We start from the raw sequence: 11,584 nt of genomic DNA, 5'->3' as shown, positions 1-11,584 counted from the left end.
TTATGCTAAAGTTATTTAAAACTGGATAGGAATCTCATCCGGCCCAGGGGATTTGTTTATTTTAAGAGCTCCTAGTCCCTTTAACACTTCTTTCTCAGTTATGCTAAAGTTATTTAAATTTGGATAGGAACTGGATGACATGTGGGGCATGTTGTCATTTAATCTCCTCTTTGAATGTTCTCTTGCTGTTGTAATATTGGAAAAACATTTTGGAATTGGTTTTAGCTCCCTTAGCAATGTTCATTTCTATTTCTCTCTTGGCCTTTCTAACTTCCTTTTTGACTTGCGTTTGCAGTTCTGTGTACTCTTTCTGTGTACTTTCTTTTTGGTCCTTTTTTAATGCTCTGTAAAGTGCCTTTTTTCGCTGAATATTTTTTTTAATTGATCTATTAAACCATTTTGGCAATTTAGTTTTACATTTAGATTTGTCTACTTTAGGGATGTAATTGTTTTGCGCCTCTAGTACTACATTTTTGAAGAACAACCATCCTTCTTCTGTGGGTGTTTTCTCTATTTTACTCCAATCTACTTCTGTTAGTCTCTGTTTCATACCTTCATAGTTTGCTTTTCTAAAATTGTAAACCTTAGCTTTAGTCTTTACTTTTGGGGATTTAAAAAACACTTCAAATGAGACCATGTTGTGGTCTGAGTTTGCCAGTGGTTCTCTGACCTCTGTTTTAGTTATTCTATCTTCGTTATTTGAAAAGACTAAATCAAGGCATGCCTCCCCTCTAGTCGGTGCCTTGACAAATTGTGTTAGGAAGCAGTCATTTGTCATTTCCACCATTTCTATTTCATCCTTCGCGCTACCCACCGGGTTTTCCCATTTTATTTGGGGGAAGTTGAAATCCCCCATTAGTATGGCTTCTCCTTTGCTACACACATTTCTAATGTCATTGTATAACAGATTATTTTGCTCACCGTCTGAATCTGGCGGTCTATAGCATGCTCCTATTATTATGCCTTTTGAATTTTTGTCTGTTATTCTGACCCATATTGATTCGGTTTTATTTTCTTTGTCCAGGTTTAACACCTGGGCTTCAAGACTGTTTCTTATGTATAGCGCTACCCCTCCTCCTCTTCTGTCCTGCCTGTCTTTCCTATACAGTGTATACCCACAAATATTATATTCGTCCCCATCACTCTCAGATAACCACGTTTCTGTAACACCTATCACATCATAGTTACCTGTTAGTGCAGTAGCTTCAAGTTCTAGAATTTTGTTTCTGATACTTCTAGCATTTAGATAAATACATTTAATGGTTGTCTTACCTGAGTTGTTGTTCTTGTTTTGATGCGGTCTCCCTTCTGTTTTTTTGTTGATTTCTCCCCCCTTCCTTTCTAGTTTAAATGCTTCCGAACCTGCTCGAGGATCTTTTCTCCAAGTAGACTAGTTCCCTTGTTATTTAAATGCAGTCCATCCCGTCTATACAGATAGTCCTCGTTGTAGAATGTGGTCCAATGATCAAGATAGGTGAAGCCTTCCCGTGTGCACCACGTCTTCAGCCATGCGTTTTGATTAATTATTTCCAGCTGTCCATATGGTCCTTTGCAAGGTGCGGGTAGTATACCAGAAAATACCACAGTTTTGGTTTTCTCTTTTAATTTCCTTCCTAGCTCTCTGAATTTGTTTTGCAGGGATTTTGGTCTGTCTCTTCCAATGTTGTTTGTACCGATGTGGACGACTACTACCGGGTCGTCTCCTGTTCGTTCTAGGAGCCTGTCCACGTTCTCAGTGATGTGCTTGACCGAGGCTCCCGGAAGGCAGCACACTGTTGTAGTAAGGGGGTCCAAACTGCGAATTGAACTTGCTGTGTTTCTCAATATGGAGTCCCCAACAATCATGACCTCCCTTCTTTTTGCTGTCTGGTCACCACTGTCAATAGGGTCCTGGATGTTGTTCCTTTCATTCTCTTGTTGTTGGTTCTGCTCATCAAAATTCTGAAGTGACTCAAATCTGTTGGTTGTTTTGATTTCTGGTGGTTGTGTTTGACGAAGTTTCTTTTTTTCCCTGCTTCTGCCTACCTGAACCCAGCTGTTCTGACCTTCTATCTCCCTGGTGGCTTTCAGTCTGTTAGGGGTGATGCAGACTTCCATGAATTGTGGGTGTGCCAGTTCCTCAAGATCCTGTTGCTGTCTCACTTCTTCCAGCTCCATTTCTAGCATACTTACTAGTTTATGCAAATCCTGGATCGCGCGGCACTTTACGCACACTTGGTTTAGCTCCGCTGGGTTTTCTCGGATTTCCCACATCAAGCAGGTGTCACAGATTACTGGCTTTAGGCAGGTGTGAAAAAATGCTGTAAAGTAAGAATGCTTTCAAAAATAGACATGTTAATAGTTTATATTTATCAATTAACTAAATGCAAAGTGAGTGAACAGAAGAAAAATCTAAATCAAATCCATATTTGGTGTGACCACCCTTTGCCTTCAAAACAGCATCAATTCTTCTAGGTACACTTGCACAAAGTCAGGGATTTGTAGGCATATAGTCAGGTGTATGATTAAACAATTATACCAAACAGGTGCTAATGATCATCAATTCAATAAGTAGGTAGAAACACAATCATTAACTGAAACAGAAACAGCTGTGTAGAGGAATAAAACTGGGTGAGGAACAGCCAAACTCAGCTAACAAGGTGAGGTTGCTGAAGACAGTTTACTGTCAAAAGTCATACACCATGGCAAGACTGAGCACAGCAACAAGACACAAGGTAGTTATACTGCATCAGCAAGGTCTCTCCCAGGCAGAAATTTCAAGGCAGACAGGGGTTTCCAGATGTGCTGTCCAAGCTCTTTTGAAGAAGCACAAAGAAACGGGCAACGTTGAGGACCGTAGACGCGGTGGTCGGCCAAGGAAACTTACTGCAGCAGATGAAAGACACATCATGCTTACTTCCCTTCGCAATCGGAACATGTCCAGCAATGCCATCAGCTCAGAATTGGCAGAAAACAGTGGGACCCTGGTACACCCATCTACTGTCCGGAGAAGTCTGGTCAGAAGTGGCCTTCATGGAAGACTTGCGGCCAAAAAGCCATACCTCCGACGTGGAAACAAGGCCAAACGACTCAACTATGCACGAAAACACAGGAACTGGGGTGCAGAAAAATGGCAGCAGGTGCTCTGGACTGATGAGTCAAAATTTGAAATATTTGGCTGTAGCAGAAGACAGCTTGTTTGCCGAAGTGGGTCTCTGATATGGCAACACACAGGTACTGATACTGTACCATGTTACTGGTAAATAATTATCAGTGAGTATAGGTTCCAGCCATTGTGATGCCATTGGTGAAGATGTTACCACTGTAACATCATTCCATTTATGGCTCATATGACTGTAGCCGCCCTTATCCTCCCATTACCCCCGTCTTATAGAACCATTGCATTGCCATTGAACATTATTTGGTAAATGTACCTGCACAGCTCTATCGGATACAGGTGATGCACCACTGGGCTCTACTTTTAAGGTGTATTTATAAAATGCTATCATTTCTATCACACTGTTAACACAGCCTTGATTACATTGGGCTCTCATGGGTCATTGTCTAGATAGAATTTTTATTTTTTGTAAGTAAATTCATTGCCTTTGTCTTATTTATGTTTAAGAAAGCAAGAACTCTGAATGTGATGAGAACGTTTTTTTTTTTTTTACTGAGAACATCTTGAACCAGAGGGGACGCTTTAAAATGTTATATCATATATAGTCCTTGTTCAATTAATACAGTTACAAATAAGGCATCGAGTGGTGGCAGGCCGAGCCCGCACGGTTACACCCAAAGTTCTGCCAGCACCATAGTGTTCTTGGTCATGATCATCGCAGGGATGGACACAACACCCACACCCCCCATCAGAAAATATTAGTTATAATAGATATCGATATCTAGAGATATGCCTATATAATATATATCTATATTACTCAGCATTTTTTTTTAAAAAAGAGATATCCCAAGACATACAAACATACTCAATGAAGATGAAGGTTTATTTGTTTCTTTGATTGTACGGTTGATTTGATTAACCTATACTACTTTATTTACATCACATTCAAGTCATACGCCTTGGGCAACTTTTAACACAGGGTAAGGCACCCTCGCTAATGCAAAGGTACAGTAGTTGGCTCCTGATTATGGTGAGCGACATGGGAGCACACTTTGTTCACCTGAGTGATTTTGAAGACAGCTCACAGATTTGCTTTTGTGTTCCTCTGTTCCAGGTCTTACCAAAGGGCCAACTCTGATGAAAGTATTCAACACACTGTAAAATATTGTATTCAATACAGTGTGTGGGAATACTTTTAATATAATATTATTAGACTAGAATCTTAGTATATATTTATTATATTATATATGACACCATATATACATATATACATTATATATATATATATACACATAATACATATAGCTCTATAATATACACATATATATATTACCCTATATATTCTAATATAACATATTAATACATATAATATATATACACACAGAGAGACATAGTATATCTATACATAGATATCTACATAGAGATATATAGATATATATATATACATATATATGTATATATATATATACATATACTAGATAGTCCAGTATCCATTATATATATATATATCTATATATATATATATATAGATAATATATATAGGAGGAGAGGAGATAGAGGGAGCGAGAGCGAGAGCGAGAGCGGAGCGCTCTGGAAAAAATTAAGAGATCACTGCAATATTATCATTTTCTCTGGTTTTACTATTTATAGGTATGTGTTTGGGTAAATTAACATTTTTGTTTTATTCTATGAACTGCTGACAACATTTCTCCCAAATGCCAAATAAAAATACGATGCCAGCGAATATGGTCATTAAGGCATTTATTCTGCAAGAAAATGACACCTGTCAAAATACCAAAAAGAGGCATTGTTGTCAGGTCTTCAGGTGTTGTTGGCGCGGGGGTGGCCCAGGGTGGTTTGGGGGATGTGTGTGTGTGGATCACATCCTCGTCCGTGGGTGTCCCGCCCTGACCCCTTTCGACGGCACTGAACGGGGCACATGGGCAGACCGCGCGAGTGGGTCCGGGGACCAGTAGTGGTAGGCCACGACAAGGGGTGGGTAGCAGAGTGCAGTGCGGCCCATAGTACGCCCCGATCGGGACCGCCTGCACATCCAATCCCCAGCCTCCGGCGGTCCGACGCCTCGATGTCAGGTTAGCACAGGGCGACGAAGGGGGGGAGCGCAGAAGACCACCCCAACGTGCAGGTGGGCCCGGATTGGCCATACGAAAAACACAGCGCACTCCGTGGGCACAGGAGCAGGAGCAAGCGGAGGGGGTGGTAACGAGTTCAGACTAGCACAGTCTGGGCAGGAATAGGGGAATCCTCGGGGGGGGAAACAAGGGGGGAGAACAGGGGACCGGAAAAGCAAGCTCAAGCAAAAGTGGAGCATGGTGGAGGTTCTTTGCAAGTTTGGGGTTGCATTTCTGCAAATTGAGTTGGGGATTTGGTCAGAATTAATGGTCTCCTCAATGCTGAGAAGTATACGCTGATACTTATCCATCATGCAGTACCATTAGGGAGGCATCTGATTGGCCCCAAATATATTCTGACAACGACCCCAAACATACAGCGAAAGTCCTTAAGAACTATCTTCAGCGTAAAGAAGAAGGAGTCCTGGAAGTGATGGTATTGTCCCCACAGAGCCCTGATCTCAACATCATCGAGTCTGTATGAAGAGAGAGAAGCAACTGAGGCTGCATAAATCCAGAGAAGAACTGTGGTTAGTTCTGGGCCAATCTACCTGCCAAGTTCCTTCAAAAACTGTGTGCAAGTGTACCTAGAAGAATTGATGCTGTTTTGAAGGAAAAGGGTGGTCACACCAAATATTGATTTGATGTAGATTTTTCTTCTGTTCACTCACTTTGCATTTTGTTAATTGATAAATATAAACTATTAACATGTCTATTTTTGAAAGCATTCTTACTTTACAGCATTTTTTCACACCTGCCTAAAACTTTTGCACAGTACTGTGTGGTGTGTGTGTGTGTGTGTGTGTGTCTGTATATATATATATATATATATATATATATATATATATATATATTATATATATATATATATTATATATTATATTATATATATTATATATATATATATTCTAACCCTAGATTTATTTTATGTTTTTTTGTTTTTTGAAAATAAAGATATATTATACTGAATTCAAAATGTTTTATTTCTTATACAAATATGTGGAGGCATTTGAAGTGGACAGCTTATACTCTGACAGAAAATCCCCTATGGTCTCTTCAAAAACGAGGAAAAATAGGCTTCCACACCCAAACCAGTATCTGGTACACTGTGCTACACAGTACTGATATAACACAGCATCTCAACAAACAGGCTCTGTGACTCCAAATAACTACTGCATTTTCCATTTGTGTTCATCTTTTCTGAAGAGTATTGTTCAATAACTGCTGACATGAAAACACATGCTGGGTAGATTTTGAAGTACTGTTTCTGTTTTTGGACACAAGCTGGTGGGTAGAATTTCCTACAAAGCAATCCCTCTCCCTCCCCCACCATCTTGGAAAATGTCTGGAACCACTTTCCTAGTAGCAATCCAGAGAATTTCTTATGACTTAATGGATACTTTTCATAGGTGACCACTGTAAGTATTACTGTGCAGTTGAAGTTTGGATAAAGGAATGAAATCTGTGCTAAAGTTTTGACTAAAAATAAGTGATAAAATGAAGTATTGGTAGACATATTCCTCAGTAATCTTGTTCACTTGCAACACTGGACAGCAGTCTGCAGCTTTCTTTGATTTTATTAATTTATTGATTTATCTAAAATACTACCTCGGAGATCCACACAGAATTACGATTCAGAAAATCGAAAAACGCAATAAAAAAGTCTTTTGTAACTCTTAAGAAACAACGGACCTGGTCTACTATAGAATAATTATACAGCCAAGACATCTACCACCCTTTCACCCTGCATGTATGCCAAGGTAAACAAACCACTAATTAATTAGGATATCAGCACAACAAAAAAAGCAGAGTTTACAGCATACTTTAAAAGACTGTGAGATTTCTTTCAAGAAATCCAGTAACATGCTCCGGTCAATAGAAACTTGGCACACAATACTAAGGAATAAAGTTATTTACAGAAAACATATCAGATAAATGGAAAACTGAACCCCTTCCTTTATAAATTCACAGCAGAACTGGTTAACCAGTGAACTGAACAGCCTTGCAAACAATGACCTTTGATGACCTTTGAAGACCCATTCAAGAAGGATACCAACCAACCATTCAAATGCAGTACCAATGAAAATGTTCTTGTCCTTTCAGCAGCAGTTGACAATTGTGCAAATCTTTACAAGACAAGACACACCCTCTCCCAGCATTTAAGTTAACTACATATAATATCTGACTGTTCTAACAAGACCATGCCTTGTAACTGTACTGCAGAAAATGATTAACCCAAACATCTCCCTGCCACACACACAGATTACTGGTCTTGGATAAAGGCTTCTGTCAAATAAATAATAATAATAATAATAATAATAATAATAAATAATAATAATAAAGTACTAATAGTATAACCACATAACTGCATGATCTTTTGACAATAATATAAATAACCATTAAATAAATTCAAATTAGAGAAAATAAAATTGGTTTAAAAATTCTGGTAAGTCTTACATTATCATTTTATCAGAATTAAATTAGATTCAATGATCCTTGACCAAAGACCTACTCTAATCAACAACGATTCTTTATAAAATTAAAAAGTCCCACTTAAAAAACACCATAACTCAAGTACTGCATCTCAGATCAGGTATATCAAAGCAGTGCAATTATGCAAGCCATTAAAATAGTCAATGACTACAGTAAGAGTTGTTGTAAATCAAACTTTGAGAGAGAATATAACTTTCAAATACAATAAAAAGCCAGTCTTCTTACCGGTATATCCTGCAGCCCAGCCCCACGAAGACACCATTGCCAATAGCCATTTAAACATCACTCCTTCAATGTGCCAAAAAGTGCGACTGTCCATCAGCCGAACAGGCTGCAGTACTATCAAATATAAAACATATGAAGGGATGGCAGCAAGGTTATTCATGATCATGAAGATGAACCGGAGGACAGCTTTCAGCAGAATCCACCCCAACCTCCAGGCTTGTCCTAAAGTCAGAGCCATTCTCTTTTTCCCCACTGTCTCTTCGCCTAGTGGAAATAACAACACACATTAACAGTTGCTTGTACTGCGGACAAATAAATTACACAACATGGCATTATATACAAATAATACAAGGGTGAAGGCTACATTTGTATCCTGAGCCATTGGGGGGGGGGACACATAATACCACAGTAGTGACATCAAAAAGTGATAGTTCCTATAGAAGAAAATCTACTTGAACTTTGACCCATTCGACTCAATTCAGACCACTTTCAATTCAAACACAAAATGTCACGTTTTCAATCATTCAACAACACCCACAGTACAGAAATGTTCATTAATGATCAACAAAATGAGAATACGTTAAAAACAATTATGTAAAGCTGGTACTTTCGTATCTCAGAGAAACTGGTGCAGAACGGGAAATTAAAACAAGGTAAAGGCAAATCATCCAAATAAAGCTGAAGCACTAACGGATAACTTCATAGAACATCTGTACAGCACTGAAACACTAAGTTTAAAAAAAAAAAAACTGTACTGCTGAACCTCATCTTCTTTAATATTAGCATCACAAGGGTATCTATGTATTATAAAAAATAATAGATGGGACTCTTCAGAGAGCTACATGAAAACAATTCCACCTCCCGTTTCTGTGACAGTTTACAAATTACTCAATCTCCGGTCTCCTAATTTATTATGTCACAGAAACCCTTGATGAAATTATTTTCCTGTAACTCACTGAAGCCCATCTATATATATATATATATATATATATATATATATATATATATATATATATATATATATATATATATATATACACACACACACACACACACACAAAATAATATATATTACTAATAAATAATGTAAATTTCCTGACAGCGGTGAGTTTCAAGTTGGGTACATCGCAAGATAACGATTGAAGAGTATGTAGCCTTGGTGCTCGTTACGATGTGTTTATTATAAATATAAAGTGAATATAGGCTGGTCAAAACATTGCATGCCGGTTAGGATAGAATATTTCAATAACCTTTTCCTTATTTCTCCTCTGCATTACAACAAATCACAGCTAGTAAAACCCGTTGCCTCCACGCCCATGCGAGTCTTTATTAACCCTTTAAAATAAATTATTATTAGTATGAATATGAATAATAATAATAATAATAATAATAATAATAATAATAATAATAATAGGTTAATTTAAATACATAAGTCTCCCTCATTGAAGCTGCTCTCTGTGCCATGTGAAAAAAATTGAAAATTTACTTTGTGTTAATATACATACAGTTACTGTCAGAAATAAGCGTTAAAACAGAAAGCGTCAAACGTAGCTTACCTTGCAAATAATGTTGCTTTTTTAGTTGTGTTGTTAATAGTGTACAGCAGCGCCAGATATCGATGGGTTAACAATCAATCAAGTCCGTTTCCAGTCTTGCATTTAGGAGTAGCAGCGAGGTCATGGACACGCTGCCTCTGGACTCGGCACTAAGACACGATATAGACAGGGCATGTATTTATGATCTGGTGGCACCCGGGGTGGGAATGAGGGTTGATGGTAACACAAAATGATACAGGAAAACAAACAGTAATAAATGTGGTGACAAGCAAAGTCTCTGTAAATAATCCAGTATAATCTATCTCATTTACTTATTGTACTATCGTCATTCATATTTTCATTTTTGTACTACATGTATCCCAGTTGTGTTCGACATGATCCAATAACCACACACACACACACACACACACACACACACGTAAATGAACGTTGCATTGGTTTGTTGTTTTTTAAATAAAAAAACATGCTGCTAGTGTGAAAACCATCCTGTCGCGATACAGTCACTTGATCTTATTATAATGTTAATATTATTAGAGGCGGACAGAGGCTTTCATTTTCTCCAGAGTCCGACTGTTGATGAAGTCCCTTCCGTTGTTTCTACTTAATAGACCACCTCTCCCTGTACTAACAGTGAGGGGCCAATGTGCTCTTTGAATACAAATGGATACAGTCCCAGTGATGAGATCTCTCACGGTAGAAGGAGCTAGTAACATTTTAAATCCTACTCACACTCCTGCTGCCACTGTGCAAATGCCAAATGATCAAAAAAGACGGATGTCTAGATACGTTCACATGTAGTTCCTTTTATCTCCAGAGTCCTATTCATCAAAAGAACCAGATGTCTTGTTGTTTGGCAGTCTGGCCACATCCCGCAAATTTAAATCAAATTATTTTAGTGCGTGCCATCCGACTTATAAATGGATTCTCCGGCACTGTGCTGAAGATGATCAGAGTATTTCCACACAACACCCAAGCGTCTACACTCTACCTTCAGCTGTTATTCGGGACGATCAAAGTGTACTTATGCAATGCCTGCGCGACCATGTCAAGCTCTTATTTCATCAGAAAACTGATCCAGAAAAAGCGCAGCCTGCTGTAGTAATTTTCTATGTTTTACTAGCAATTCCCTCGTCTCTTGCAGCCGCCCCGGGGATCGCTTTATCATGACGTCTTCTATGACAGCACACGTCGCTTTGCGCACGCAGCACGGGCAGAATGCAAAGCAAAATGAGGTTCGGAAGTACAGTGAGACGGATAAGTTTTTTTATTTTTATTTATTTATTTATTTTATTTATTAATGAAACATAAATTATGGTGGATTGCAAGTGGCTCCCTCTCTGGCTCAGATTTTGTTATGCTTGCTTGACAGTCATACATAGCTGTCAAAGTCACCACAAGAGCCAGGTTAGATACTGAGTTTGTAGATTATAGTAACGTATTCTGTTCAACAAGACATTGGGCAGTCATAGCATGTCGTCCTACTGAACATACAGTGATTAAAATAACCACGTTTATACAATTTTTCAGGTTGTCCGGGCTTACAAAAATAATTTTGAAGCTCTTCAAAGCTTAATAAATAACTTAATCTAATAATAATTAGCAGGGGAAGCACGGGATTTCTTCCAACAACTTGTATCTTCTATCGAGATCCTTCTTACGCAATGAAAACTAGTTATCATCAGCTCGTATAACCAGATGATCTTGTTTGTCCCCCCTCCCCCATGTTGCTAGTTCAAGAGTACTCACTAGTCTTAACTGTGCAATGTTAAACTCCAATGCGTGTTGAATGCGTTCCTAATTAATATACTTAAGTCAGGCATCACAAGCTTAATTGTTAATATTTCTTTCAGGAGGAATTCATTCAGATCATCTTGATGTGCGGTGCAGCTAATCAGCTTGACATGTGGATGCTCCTAGTTAGGAATGCGATTTTGTCACGGTAAAAATATGTAAAAAAAAAAAAAAAAAAAAAAAAAAAAAAAACAAGAAGTCACGCCTTAAAATAGACAGTTTCACGGAATGGTCACGGCTACAAAGATTTGAACTTAAAATATATTTGTATTCATGTAATGTGCTGTACT

The 11,584-nt window shown here is 38.2% G+C and overlaps 1 long non-coding RNA gene across 1 annotated transcript; it reads right to left on the bottom strand.

Annotated features, from left to right (window-relative positions):
• Positions 1-7,949: 7,949 nt before the first annotated feature.
• On the bottom strand, positions 7,950-10,682 carry LOC121309184. The gene is made up of 3 exons (XR_005948602.1): positions 10,233-10,682; positions 9,504-9,652; positions 7,950-8,211 (listed from the first exon to the last, which is right to left on the bottom strand). It is a non-coding gene; the product is annotated as an uncharacterized LOC121309184 (long non-coding RNA).
• Positions 10,683-11,584: the final 902 nt, after the last annotated feature.

Source organism: Polyodon spathula, unplaced genomic scaffold (assembly GCF_017654505.1).
Source record: "Polyodon spathula isolate WHYD16114869_AA unplaced genomic scaffold, ASM1765450v1 scaffolds_929, whole genome shotgun sequence".
NCBI classification, from domain to species: Eukaryota; Metazoa; Chordata; class Actinopteri; order Acipenseriformes; family Polyodontidae; genus Polyodon; species Polyodon spathula.
Note: the sequence above shows the minus strand (reverse complement) of the source record. Positions and strands in the feature narration are given on the sequence as shown.